The following is a 14,902-nucleotide window of genomic DNA, read 5'->3' as shown; positions in this document are numbered from 1 at the left end:
CACTCTCACTCTTAAGTTGACAATAAAAATACCATTGTCTGGATCGGCGAGTTGAGCTTATCATAAAATTTGGGAATCAGACAATATTTTAAATTATTTTGATGATGGTTTTTACAGTGTTAGTGAACATCATGAATAGTAATTGTTTTGCTGCCACTCTAGTGATCTGAAGCTGGATTTGAACTAGTAACCTAGAAAGGAGTTTCTTGAGCACACTCATAATACTTCAAGGACTTCAAGGATCACTTAGTTATAGTGAGAAAACAGAAGAGTTCAATTAGATATTATTATGAATCCCACACAATCAAGGGCTAGAAATTCACTGTAAAAAAAGTTTCAAGGATACAAGGATCAACCCACATATTTCTTTTTTAAAATCTATTTCACATCAAAGTATCAAGCTTTCCTAAGCTAAAAACCTCACACTATATTGCTGATAGAGTTAGAATTAATTGGGAAAAAGCTGAAGCAAATATAATAAAGTGGTAATATTTACTTTTGGTAAGTTGAATGTGGACTCTTCTCATAATATTCTTCATGTCTTCTTTTTTTTTCTTCATATCTTCTTGTACATTAAAAACATTCCTTTCTCGACAAAATACCATATGCTAACACTTATATGTGGAGTCTAAAATATGACACAAATGAACTTATCTACAAAACAGAAACAGACACAGACATAGAGAACAGATTTGTGGTTGCCAAGGAGGCGGGGTGGTAGGGATGGATTGGGAGTCCGGGATTAGCAGATGCAAACTATGTACGTAGAATGGATAAACAAGTTCCTACTGTATAGCACAGGGAACTATACTCAATAACCTGTGATAAACCATAATGGAAAAGAATATGAAAAGGAATGTATATACATGTATAACTAAATCACTTTGCTGTACAGCAGAAATTAACACAACATTGTAAATCAACTATACTTCAATAAAATAAATTTTAAAATAAATACCGAAAAACCCACTTCTTTCTCTTTTTAAGAAATCAGTTATGCCAGACAGTGTTATTGTGCTTATTCAGACCTCGAAGACTCGAGAGGTGGCTGCCAGGGTCCATTCTCAGAGCCCCTGACTTCCTTCTGTGGCCACCTGTACAAGCTCTTCCTTACCCATTCTCTTGCTCTTGAACGTAACAGAAATTGACTTCAAATTCACCAGAAGACTTAGACCTCTAGACCTCGTTTAGGTGTGGTGTCCAGGTCTATCCTGGCTTCTCTGCTTTGGCCACTCTTTAGCCCCAGAATTCCTCCCAGGATCAGCTTTCAAGGAGCCCCCAGAGAGCTCATCACAATAATATCTCATCCTAGAAAAACTGTGGCTCTGGAGGAGGGGCGGGGCCCAGAACACAGATGTGTGTTGTGCACGGCCAACCTACACGGGGCCTGGAACCCAGGAGAGTCTGAAGGACCAGCTTTCCATGAATGGCAATAGGATGTATTAGTGATCTTCAAATTACAGTTTGCTCCACAACCTAAAAAGCTTATGTGTTGCATAAAGACTTTGCAAAACTGTGTACCTCTTCACACATTTTAAAACCTGATTTCAGGAGTACTGGTTATCATAAGGTTTAATGGTTGCAAAGAATATCATTTCCAGTGTGCATTAAATATTGATGCATCATTACAACTGTTACCTCAGTCTTTTAAAAGTAGCCAATGGAATCTAAATATCCTAGCGATTTGATACCCACACATGTCTGTTTTTAAAAGAGCTGAACAAGAAATTCCATTTAGCAGTCAGAAATTTTACTTTGTTCCTTGCTAAGTCCATTCAACCTCTTCCACATAAATTTATCCAAATCTAATATCATTCTATGTTCGAGTCTTTTCTAGATCATCATATTACTGCAAGGCAAATGTGTGTATACATTGAAATTTTTTTGCTTTATGAGCCCATAATGCTTTAAATGTTACAATTTTCTATCATTACAATTACTAGTACACAGTTGATCAAAAAAATCAATACGCTGACACTTTAGGTAGATAATTATTAAACCTAAAAGAATTTTTTTGTTGGAAATGCATCTCTTAATGAGATGAATGAGGGTGCAGTTTTAAAGTTAGTTCATATATCCATCCATGAATATTATTATTACTAACATAATAAAGACTTGGCATTGTTTTATTCCTATTTTTGATTTGTATAAGTGTAGGGACTAAGAAATCTTGTTGAGATAAATAAATATACTGGGAATAAAAAATATTTTGCTGAAACATAGTCATTCAATTCTTTGAACTCGTTCTATGTCAAAAGCACCTAGTGATTTGTTATAAAATTCTTTTTCATGTTCTATCAAATGACAACTTGATTAGGTTTGCCTTCAATTTTTGTTAGAAGAAAAGAATTGGAAACCACCTGTCTTGTAACAGAATTTTTATCCAGTTATTAGGTCTTTCACCAGGAAAGCTTTGCCAAGACTTATCAAATGACTATTAATTATACATGCTACTTTTGACTTAGAGGTACTTTGTATCATAAGATATATTCAAAAGGGGTTGATAAAATAAAAATTCTTTAATATGACTTTGCACAGTCATAGTTTTAATAAAATTATTTTTATCTCATCACATGTTTAATTATATTTTTTTGTCAAAACTTTGATGAGCTAAAACAACAGATTTAGGTCACTGAATTTGTGGAAAAGGTTCACCATTTAACTGACTTGGTACAAGCTGTCATATCAGAATTACTCTCTTCAGAATAATTCTGTCTTCAATTTTCAATTCAATCTATTAATATATATTTTAAGAAATATTATGAAAACTATTGAGAAATAAATTATGAAGCACATCTTATAAAACAGATTGCTGAGAGCAGTAAAGTCAAGACTTAAATTATGCAGAGGTAATAGAATTAATTTTTTTCATTTTTAACAATAATCATGAAACAAGAAAATAATGGTATTTCTTATAATAAATCTGCAATTACGTGATGTAATATGAAATTCCAGCTGAATGGAAGCATGTTTTTCCCTTTCAAGGGGTAAGAGGACTTCTGGGAAAGCGGATATCAGAATGAAGAACCTTCATAAACATGGCAGCCAGTTCTCAGGCTGATCAATTTCAAGTAAGAGTATGTATGGGTATTGAGAACTTAGAAGTTGATTCCCTTAAAACCACGTATGCTCGGATGCCCCCTGGCAAGTCTTCTATGCCCAGGAGTACCCAGTTTGAAGACTACTGCTATTAGGAAACAAATAAACAATCTGCTTTGACACCTAAAGGAACCCGACATATAATTAGTAACTATTATTATTATGCTGAGAATGGTCAATTGCCATTTATAGGCTAAGGATTCCCAAAACTATCATCACCTGTGCTTTCTCATGATTTTCAGATGCCAGGTGAGTATCACAACTGATGACTCACAGTCCCTCAAACACAGCACATCCACAACCAAACTCATTGTCTTTCTCCTCTGGCCTGCTACTCATTCTATATTTCCTGCCTCAGAGTATGAAACCAACATCGACCTGATCACCTGTAGAAAATGCTTCTGTTGTTCGCCCAAAATCCATTCTTCACTACCAGAACAACCATTTAGTTCAGAGAGGCAATATACGCAGTTTAAAACCTTTCTTGCAACTAAGGGTGGCTATACAAACTAGGTCTGGCTAATGCATATTATAATGACAGGGATGGGACATCCAGGAAAACTCTTTTAAATGAGGCTGACTCAGCCTTTTCTCCTTGGCCAGTCTTCTTCATCCAGCCTGGACCACAGATGTGGTAGCATATGCTTCTCACAGTAGCAAGATGACAACACAAGGATAAAGGCCCACACTAAACAAAGCTGAGCAGAAAGCTAGGAGGAGCCTGTGATCCTGGCCACATCACAATCTGCAGACCAGCAGTAGACTGCATCGCCAGCTTTCCTAGCCAAGCACACTCCTGACATCTTAACCAACCCAGAAACTTGCATCATTCTCCAAGGTTCCTTTTCTCTCACTCCCCGTGTCCACATGGCGCCCAAGCCCTAATTACTTTATCTCCCTAACATCTCTGTCATTTCCATTTTCTTCATCCCTACAGTGACTGCCTTAGTTTGAGCCCTTGCCTTTTGGTTTGTCCATTTCTCTGGTAGCAATGTTTTCTTATTAGCGTCTCACCTTGCCACTGAAGCCTTAAATGGCCTTTGTTGGCTGTAGAATGAAGCACCAACATCTTCAAACGAAACATTAAGTCCTAGAATATGATCTGACACTTGCCTTGCTAGATTCATTTCTGACCATGCTTCTCCCATCCTGCACTCCAGACAAACTGAGCTACGCTAAGCTGTCTGTTGTTTTTAGACCTTTTCTCTCTCTCATCTTTCCCCTAAAAAAACCTCCATCCCTTATATCATCATAGCAGACATCTACTCTTCTTTTAACACGCAACTTGTATCCCTCTTGAAGGCTTTCCTGATTCCACCCCTCCCTTATTGAAATACATAAAGAAAGAGCATTAGGGGATTCATAAAACTTGATTTAACATTTATTTTATCCTTTTCTGAGAAATGGAAATTTAAAATGCTACAGTCTCTATGAGAATGTAGAAAATGCTTGCATATATATGTATTTTTGTACAAATATAGGTAAAAATCCAATCCTGTTATAGCTGACATAGCTTTAATGAAGTTAATATTTCCACAGAAACTAGTGGTAAAATGGAATGAGCCCAGCCATTTCTGAAAATGCCATGCCTATCAGACTAAGGTCACTATTTTATGTGTTGTCTTAGTATTATTGTTTACTTTGAATAGCCTGGGTGGTTACCTGTCTAACTAATTCATTTTATGTAGAGTCTAATCACGGCTCCATCAATATGTCAGCGTTTAATAAACATTTGGGGGTGCTAACTGAATACTAACAATGTGGATTGTCCATTTAATCACCATAATACAGGCGCCATCGTGCAGCATGTGTTGATTACTCACTCACAGTTGAGAAGAGATAACGGTGCCCAGATTTATTTTGACTATATTAAAATAAACCCTGTGTTTGAAACATCTGGCCAGTCTTTGTTTCCCTGTAATATGCAGCGATTAGTAACTATTTTTAAAGGCCCTTTCTACAATGCTGGAAACCCTGGCATGATATGCGCAGAAAGAAAGAAGATTGGACTTGAGAAACTATTTCCTTAGCTTTGTTGAGCGTTTATTTTTAATGATCATCTAATCTACTTAATTGAAACACACCTGCACAGGGTGACAGGGCACAATGCTCCAGGAATGTGGGGTAAATACATCAAGTAAAGGCCTCTCCCTTTACCCCTCAGTGCACAGTGGGAAACTGAGTCTGGCGAAGTTGCTTCAGAAAGAGCTCTCCCTTCCAGGGTTACACAGAATGTCCCTTTCCGCCCTCTTCCTTCCAGATATGCCACAGCTCAGTGTGTGCCCTGGGCCGCTATTCATTCTCCGCACCAAGCACAGCCCCCTGCTTTGAATCCGGACCAACTGTTTGGAGGGGGAAGTAGAAAGGAATGGCTAGATCAGAAGGACAGGTCAGGAAGGAGTCAAAAGAGAGAAACATCTCTGGCTAAAGCCTCCTTCCCAGTCACCGTTGAGAAGAGAAGTGACTCCCAAAAAGAAGGCCTGGAAAAGGAGGGGAAAATGGTCCTGACTCACCTCTTCCACCCATGGCCATCAGCCTGTGCCCCAGGGCCCCTGTTCTTATTTTATTTTTTTTGGCAGTATGCGGGCCTCTCCCTGTTGTGGCCTCTCCTGTTGCGGAGCACAGGCTCCGGACGTGCAGGCTCAGCGGCCATGGCTCACAGGCCAGCCGCTCCGCTGCATGTGGGATCTTCCCGAACCAGGGGCACAAACCCGTGTCCCCTGCATAAGCAGGCGGACTCTCAACCACTGCGCCACCAGGGAAGCCCAAGGGCCCCTGCTCTTAACTCGGGCCCACAGCCCTGACCACAGCCTTGCTCTACCTAAACAGTGGCAACCCCGTCCCCACCCCGGTCCCAAGCATGAGACCCTCCCCAGCAGATGGAGCCAGGGAGGACCTGCGCTCATGGAGCTGTTGGGGAGAAAACTTGCTGCTAGGATGACAGTGAGGAGAGAGAGAGAGAATGAGAGAAAGAGAGAAAGGAGGGAAGGAGGGAGGACAAAGCAAAGGCGGAGAAGAAAGGCAGAAGGAAGAAATGGAGACAAGAGAGAAAAGCAGGCAGATGGGTAAGGAAGGGAAGAAAGGCTAGAGAACCTCCCCCTCTCAACTCTACCCACCCACCCAGGCCCGCCGCCCCACCACCAGGGTTTAAGGATTTAAGCCTCTTCCTCCAGACGTAGAGAAGCATTTGGGCAGCAGGCGTCCCACGGGACAGGGCTCCTAGTGCTGTGTATCTACTTGGTAGACAGGAGGAGAGAAATAGAGGCCATAAAGCCCAACTGACAGATGCTGGATCTGTGACAGAGCCCCCAGCAAGGGGCCACAGAATGTCTCTAGGACAGAGGTCACAACTCAGATGCCTACAGGGCCGTGCTGGTTTCTTAGCAGTGAAGTCAGCCAGGGAGGACTCTGGTGACTGGTGAGCAGACATCAGGGGCTACTGTTACTTTGTTCCCACCAATGTTTGCTGTGTCATAATCTTGACCTAGTATTATCAGATCTCCTGTTCTGTTTTATTTTTCAAGAGAATCCAGGAATCTGTTTTTTTGAGAAATCTCCTGATTTTTAAATGTCAATAACTACTTCTAATTGTTTTTAAACATATGGATCAAAATGAAATACTTCTGTGGAGTAGACATAATCCCGAGGTCCATTTGTCAGTTACACATTTTTTTCTGTTTGTTGAACTTCTCTGTGGACCTTTCTGGCAGGAGCACCTGATCACTCATCTCTGACACTTTCAGGAGGTCTGAGAAAGGGGACTAGGTGAACTGGAAATTAATTGTGAAGCTAATTACCTAAAGGAATTGTTAAAATTACACAAATGGAGATACTATTTATCTAGGTTTTTCTGGGAGCCAGGGAACATAATAGCCACTATTTATAACATTATTTTGGGGAAAAACATGTTTCAACTTCCAACAACAACAACAAAAAAGCAATAAGCTTTTGGAACTCCACCCCTTCATTGGTTGAAGAATGCCATTATATCCAGTATTTTAGAGAGGGTTTTCTATGATATGATCTGAAAAGATTTTGGAGAATTCCTGAAGACTTAGCTAGCTATCTGATGTTCTTGCTGTGACATAGATATCTAATTTCCTATATAACTAAGATATCTCAGCCAAGATTAGCATCATTGCCTGTGGCCCATGCAACATTAAACAATAAGATCGTATATCACTTGGAATGGATATAAATAGCTACAAGAAGATTAATGTGCTCTGACTAAATACTTAGTCAGAGCCATTTAAGCAGAGTACATAACTGACTCTTAATTTTAAACAGGATTTATAGATGCTGTGATGGTTAATTTTATGTGTCAACTGGCTGGGCTATGGTACACACACACTAGTGTAGATGTTGCTGTGGAGGTAGTTTTTAGACGTGATAAACATTTCTAATCAGTTTCCTTTAAGTAAAGGAGATTACCATCCATGATGTGGGTGGGCCTCGTCCAATCAGTTGAAGGCCTTAAAAGCAAAGACTGATTATCCAGAGAAGGAATTCTGTTTCAAGACTGTAACATAGAAATCCTGCCTGAGTTTCCAGCCTGCTGGCCTGCCCTACAAATTTCAGACTTACCGGTCCCCACAATCACATAAGCCAATTCATTAAAATAAATCTGTATGTGCATGGATATATATCATATTGATTCTGGTTTTCTAGAGCACCCTGACTGATAAGATACCCATCTATGAGTCTGGAAAGTACACTTCTTCCAGTCAGTCCCTCTCACCTGTTCATCAGTTCTACCCTAAAGCTTTTTTTTTTTAGTAAAATGTAAATATGATAAAGTTAATACTTTGTAATGTGGATGCTTTCATGTTGCATCATAAATTCTAATTCTTCCTTTAGCTGCACCTCTTAGTCTATGGGGAAATAAGAGCAAAGGAATGAATATTTACTGAGCAGACACTTTTTATACATCATTCAACAAACTTCTGAAATAGGCATTATTTTTATTATTATCCTCATTTTTACAGAGAAGGAAAGCATCTCTAGAGTACATGTCATTTAGGTAGCCTGATGAATTTTCATAATCTGAGCACACCTGTGTAGCCAGCACCTAGATGAAGAAACAGAACTTGACCAGCACCCCAAAAGCACTCCAAGTATTATGTTGTATATGTATATATAAATGTGTTTGCATGTATATGAATGTATATGTGCGAGGGGGGAGGGGTTGTAACCACTATCCAGATCAAGATATAAAACTTTTCCAGCACCCCAGAAGGCTCCCTTTGAGCCCTCTTCCAATTATTACTTCCTTTCAAAGGTAACCGCTATCCTGACTTCCAACGGCAAAGATACATTTTGCTTATTTTTATACCCTATATAAATGGAATCATACAAGTGTATACTCTTTGGGCTCCAGATTCATTTCCTCAACATCTATCTCTGTAAGATTCATCCACGCCATTAATATAAAGTTACAGTTTATTAATATGAGACTCAGAGATTGTAAACTATCACTTAAATCATATAAATTATTTGGCCAAGAGCACACAGCCATAGAAAGCAGCAGAGCTGGGAGTCCAGCCCAGGAATGTCTCATTCCAAAGCCCACGGCTTTTTTTTTGTTTTATCAATGTTTTCCAAAATAACATATGTGAAATAATTTTAAGTGACACATGGGTAAACAGTAATAATTATGTTATTAATATTTTATTGTATTATTAATATTATTAATATGAATATTTACTGTGCATTTGGAAAAAATAACTAGCTCCTCAAGCCCATAATAGAAGTTCCTTTTTATAAATATAGTTCAAAAGCTAGATAGATGCCTATTCTACGATCCAGTACTTCTATGTATATACCCACCAAAAGGTAAGTACAAGTTTTATTCTTAATAGTCAAAATGTAAACAGCCTAAATTTCTATCAATATTAAAATGGATAAATAAGTTGTGGAATATTCATATAATGGAATGCTACACACTAATAAAAAAAGAACAAGCTACTACTACATGCAATAACATGGATGAATCTCTCAGACGCTGTGATGAGCAAAGATGGCAAACACACAAAAAACACGTGCTAAACACTTCCATGTGTATGAGTTCAAAAATAGGCAAAACTGATCTATGGGGATAGAAGTCAAAACAGTGGTTACCTGAGGGAGCAATATTCACTGGGAAGGGGCAAGAGGGACCCTTCTAGGGTTGGAAAAGTTTTATATCTTAATATGGGTGGTAGTTATCTGTGTGTCTGTGTGTGTGTGTAAAAATTCATGGAGCTATACACACAAGATTTGTGCACTTTATCATTTATTCTAGAAAAAAAGCAATAACATTTACAACATATTAATGTATTTCCATTTTTTAAAAGTAAATCTACTTAGTCAAAATTCCTGAATTAAGAGTAGTTCCAGCATTCCATGGATATTGTAAGAACCAGGAAGGCGGGATTCACTTCATAAAAGATACTTGAGAAATACTGCCCTGCACCACAAGGCCCTCTAGCAACAGCAGTGCCTGGGGAGGGGGAGGGGGAGGGGAGGGGGGAGGGTAGACAGACCCCCCCCCCCGCCCATTTCTCAAAGCATAGTCTGTGGCCAGCAGTATTGGTATCACCTGGGAGCTTATCAGATCTTCAGTCTCTCGTGCCTCACTCCAGACCTACTGAAACGCTGTCTGCATTTTACCAAGGTCTCCAGGTGATTCATATGCCCTGAATGGAACATAGAAGCACTAATAGAGACAATTATTAGACTAACTATTTCACGTGCATTTATTTTATCTTCCTAACTAGATTGTGAACTTCTTGAGGACAGTGTAGAACAGTGGACAGAGAGCTCCGACTTCCAGTTAGGTTACTTCCTGGCTGAGTAAACTTAGGAAGCTACTAGATTCCCTTAGCATCAGAATATAAAGTGAGAATAATAATAATGTTGTTATTAATACCTATTTCATAGGTGTTGTAAAGATTAAACAAAATAATGTGAGGTGCTTAGTACACTGTTAAATACAGAGTAAAACTGTAATAAATGGTAGCTATTCCTATCACCCTCATCATTTCACTTTGGGCTGAGGGCTGAAAGCCATGTAGGGTACACCTGAACATTTATCATTTGATTTGATGGTGAATAAAGAGAAACCCATTCACGGTTCTTTGCCTTTTGGTGTTCTTCAGTTTTTGTCTTATTGTACTTAAAATAAACCCATAATTTAACCCAAAATGGAGAGTCCTCTTGGACTTTGGCAGATCCTAAAAGAGAGAGGAGTAAATTGCTTTGAGGAGTCTTTTTCTATTCTTTCCCTTTCTCGCCCTCTTCTGTCCGCTTCATGAGTCACCGCCTGAAAAGCCACTGACGACACCTGAACCTGTTCAGAGAATCACTGTGGGCCTCAGACCTTCTTCATTCTCAGCCTACTTGTCCCTCCTTTCTCATGTCCCATTTAGATTTGGGTTAAGTTGAGCCTTGAAGACATTCTAACAGAACAGAGAGTAGGCAGGCCTGAAATGTAACTACAGTTGACCCTTGAACAGCAGGGGTTTGAACTGCACAGGTCCACTTACATTGCAGATATTTTTAAGAGAAACACTACAGTATTACACAGTCCACGATGGGTTGAGTTGGCCCATGTGGAAGCTCAGATACAGAGGAACAGTGGATATAGAGGGCGGACATGGATAAATTACATTTGGATTTTCGATTGCATGGAGTGTTGGCACCCCAATCCCCTCATTGTTAAAGGGTCAACAGTAGTTAAGAGGCATCTATGCTTTTGCCTAGTTGAAGATCTAGGATTCTGGACTAGAATCCTGGATTCGAGAACTCCCAGTATCAGCATCTCGCAGTTATAGAGATTGGTACCTTCAACCTAATTGGGTCAACGTGGAGTTTCGCACATACTCAGCTATGGGGACCATGTCTTAGAAATCCGGAGCTACCGAAGTATATGCTTCCTTAGCCTCAGGCTTACCAGCTTCCTGCTTGCTTCTTTTTCCTTCTACTTGACACTGGTCTATCAACATGCTTTGCAATCAATCTTGCTGAATCCTGACACGTAGACTTACAAGTATTTGATAATAAAGTGAGGTTAAGACTTCTGTTACAGAACTAGATTCGTTGGCCTGACATCCAACAAGCCAGATGTTGAGACGCTGAGGTTTGCAACAGAGAAGCAGTTTATTCACAAGGCAGCCAAACAAGGAGACAAGAGAACAAATCTCAGATCCACCTGCCTGAAGGTGAGGGTCTTGGGGTATTTATGGTGAAGAGTCTAATGTGCAGGGGAAGGTGATTAGAGGCTGGAAAAAGGTGAGGTAACCAATGCTCTGTGCAGGGGTATCTGAGTTACATGCTTCATCATGGGATGCATGTTCAGAAAATGGCAGCATTTGCATGATCTGAGGGTGGAGTTTTTGTCCCTTTGATGTCAAAAGGTCATCCATCGGACACTCACACAAGCCCAATTGAATGGTTGATGGCCTCAGCCAGTTTGAACTGGGCAAGATTAGCTCCATGTTTTGTTTTGTTTTTTTTGCGGTACGCGGGACCTCTCACTGCTGTGGCCTCTCCCGTTGCGGAGCACAGGCTCCGGACACGCAGGCTCAGCGGCCATGGCTCACGGGCCCAGCCGCTCCGCGGCATGTGGGATCTTCCCGGACCGGGGAACAAACCCGTGTTCCCTGCATCAGCAGGCGGACTCTCAACCACTGCGCCACCAGGGAAGCCCCCTAGAAGCTCCTCTTTTTTATTCGACCATATACTCTGAACTTTGTCATTCCCTCTCTCTCAACCCAGAGCTTGAGGCCTCTCCAAACCTTCAAACCTTTTGTCATTCGAAAGTAAAGGCTCGCCAAGCCTTTATCCAAATCTACCATTTCCTACTCCTGTTCTTTGATTATCTTTGGAATGTTACAGGCAACAGCAGCCTCATCAGCCAGGCCTGTTTATAGCGGAAGCTTCTATCGGGCACAGGTCTCTGGGAGAACAGCTGCCGTCCTCTCTGCCCCTGCATCACAAGCTCTTGTGTACATAAGGCTCTAGTTCCCAAATAGGCACAAACCTAAGACTGGATTGTTCTGGATTCATCCCCAAACTTTTCAATTTTGGCACAATCTGGTGAAGGCTCATTTCAATTTCTCTAATTATGAAACACAGTCTAAAAATCTGGCAATGAAATGAAGGGTTTGTTATTTCATAAAATACAGGAGCCATGTGTTACCTTTCTGTAAGAAAGTACTCATTTATCATCCAAACACTGTATAATAAAAGCTGCCAGAATACTGACTTATAAAAGCTATAGCACACCGCCAAGTTAAAGAACTGTAACTGCCAGCCCATATTCTTTCTTATTATTTTAAGCTGTAAGTGACCATGATACATGAGCACACTTCTGATGCTCAGAACAGCAACCGAGCTCTTCTGCTAAATTTATTCATCCATCCATCATTCTTTCACTCATTCATTCAACAACTATTTATTAAGCACCTATTATGAGCTAGCAATGCTCTAGTACTAGAGATTCACCAGTGAACAAAAAGACAAAGTCTCTATAGGATGAATGAAGGTATGGTGAGTGAGGAGAGGTGGAGATTTGGCCTTCAAACAAAAATCCACCAAAGAAAAACCATCATTTGTAAATTTGTCTCTGGATTTAGTCCTATGCCTTTCAGTAAGCCTTGTTTCCTCCCCTTGATTTCTGATGCAGTGGAACCTTGACCATGACCACTTCCTGTTTGCCAGAGTCACCCTTGATGCTCAGGTGATTTTCAACACTGCATAAAACAAATGATGATGACAATTACAGCGCTAACAACAAAGTCCCTGCCAAGACAATAATAGCAACAACTAACGTTTAATGAGCAATTACAAATGGTCCCTGACTTATGACGGCTTGATTTTCAATTATTTGACTTTACAATGGCGTGAAAGCGATACACATTCAGTGCAAACCATACTTTGAATTTTGATCTTTCCCAGGCTAGCGGTAAGTGGTATGACCCTGTCTCATGACTCTGGGCATCGGCAGTGAGCTGCAGCTCCCAGCCAGCCACACGATCATGAAGGTTAACAACCGAAACACTTACAACCATCTGTATCCACACAACCGTTCCATTTTTCATTTTCAGTAGTCAATAAGTTACATGAGATATTCAGTACTTTATTACAAAACAGGCTTTGTTTTAGATGATTTTGCCCGACTGTAGGCTAACGTAAATATTCTGAGCGCATAAGCTATGATGTCCAGTCAGTTAGGTGTATTAAATGCATTTTCAACTTAGGATATTTTCAATCTATGATGGGTTTATCAGATGTAACCCTAGAAGTGGAGGAAGATTTGTACTGTATAGTTAGATATTATTATTATTCCTCCCATTTTACAGAGGAGGAGAGACCAAGACTTGAAGGTTATTATGTTTTCCCCCTAGCCCAAGCCAAGGATCTGGTTCTTTGATTTGCTGAAGCCCTCTTGGTTGCAGTGGTAGAGTCCTGAACTCAGGGGTAGATCCCAGCTCCAAAAACACCTCACCATTATCACAGGCTCTAGGTGCTAATACCCTTTGCCTCTCCCTGCAGCCAGTTTGTCAGCAAGCTCCCTCTGCTGATTACAACATCAACACACAGTAAATACTGAGTATATGTATAGACTGTTTACTATTCGAATCAAACAGTGCACTGTACAAAGTTAATTTGGCACTTATTTAATCAGACACATAATTGTTATTGAATTGTACAGCAATTAAAGTTGTTCCAATAAATTTTGTAATCCGTCCCCAAATAATTATCTCATATTTTCTACTCCCATTTTGTAATTTTGCAGGATCTACCATTTCCTGATATGATGTGCTAGTTCTTCTCCCACTTCCTCTTCTTCTATTTCTTCAGAACACACTCACATGAAGTAACATATGATGAGTCTAGACTGTATTCCCCAATGGCCTAAATTCTACATTCCCCAGGGACAAGATCTTTCTGGGCTTCTCCTGGTACACCACACGGACTTTGCTGATCCTCTGTCTGGATGACTTGGAGGCTGAAGGAGTCAAAGAAAGCAAGAATCTGGCAAAGCTTGTTTTGACAGGGCTACAGATGTAGCATAGGCTGGGGAATCAACACAACAGTGACCTCCAACACAGATGATGCAAAGTAGAGCTAAAAATGAACTCTCAATGTCTTACATTTGCGATCTGGGAGTCTTAGAGCAAAATATTAGAGAAGAGTTTGGTAATAAAAGAAAGGGAGAGATTTACCACCTAAACGATGGTGAATCAATCACCTTTTTAATGTTCTTTTACTCCTGAATCTGTTCTTTACTGCAGCAAATACAGTCACAAATTCACAAGGATAAAGAGAATGTGAGAGGAGACAAAACTGATGGGCAGCATCAGTAATCTTCTGGAGTTTGGAAAGCAGATGGAGGAATGATAATAGACTTGAGAAAGGTGCTACCTAAGCATCTACGATAGGGACTGAGCCATCCCCCCCGCACAGGGCCCCAGAGAGGCTCAGAACATGGAACTTCCAGGGGACCCTTAAGGCAGGAATGAGATCCGTGACTGGAATTAGGGGGACTGGCTGACCATCCGTACACTGAGCTGGTAGACTTTCCCCAGGTCCCATCTCCCCTCCCATAAATCCAGACAACTCCCCCTACCCCCCACTACACAGAGACACATGGGAAAATGGAGAGGAAGTAGTTCCACACCAGAGAACCCCAGTTATGGTAGAGAGAAAGGGTGATGGGCAGAGCTGAAAACAGGAGTAAAGTTTGCTGATTAAAGGGTAGGACCTGCCAGTCTCTTCTACTGTGCTTCCAAGTGCCAGCAGCCATGAGATAACACCCAGG

Source organism: Tursiops truncatus, chromosome 12, assembly GCF_011762595.2.
Source record: "Tursiops truncatus isolate mTurTru1 chromosome 12, mTurTru1.mat.Y, whole genome shotgun sequence".
NCBI classification, from domain to species: domain Eukaryota; kingdom Metazoa; phylum Chordata; class Mammalia; order Artiodactyla; family Delphinidae; genus Tursiops; species Tursiops truncatus.
This window is presented reverse-complemented; position numbering follows the sequence as displayed.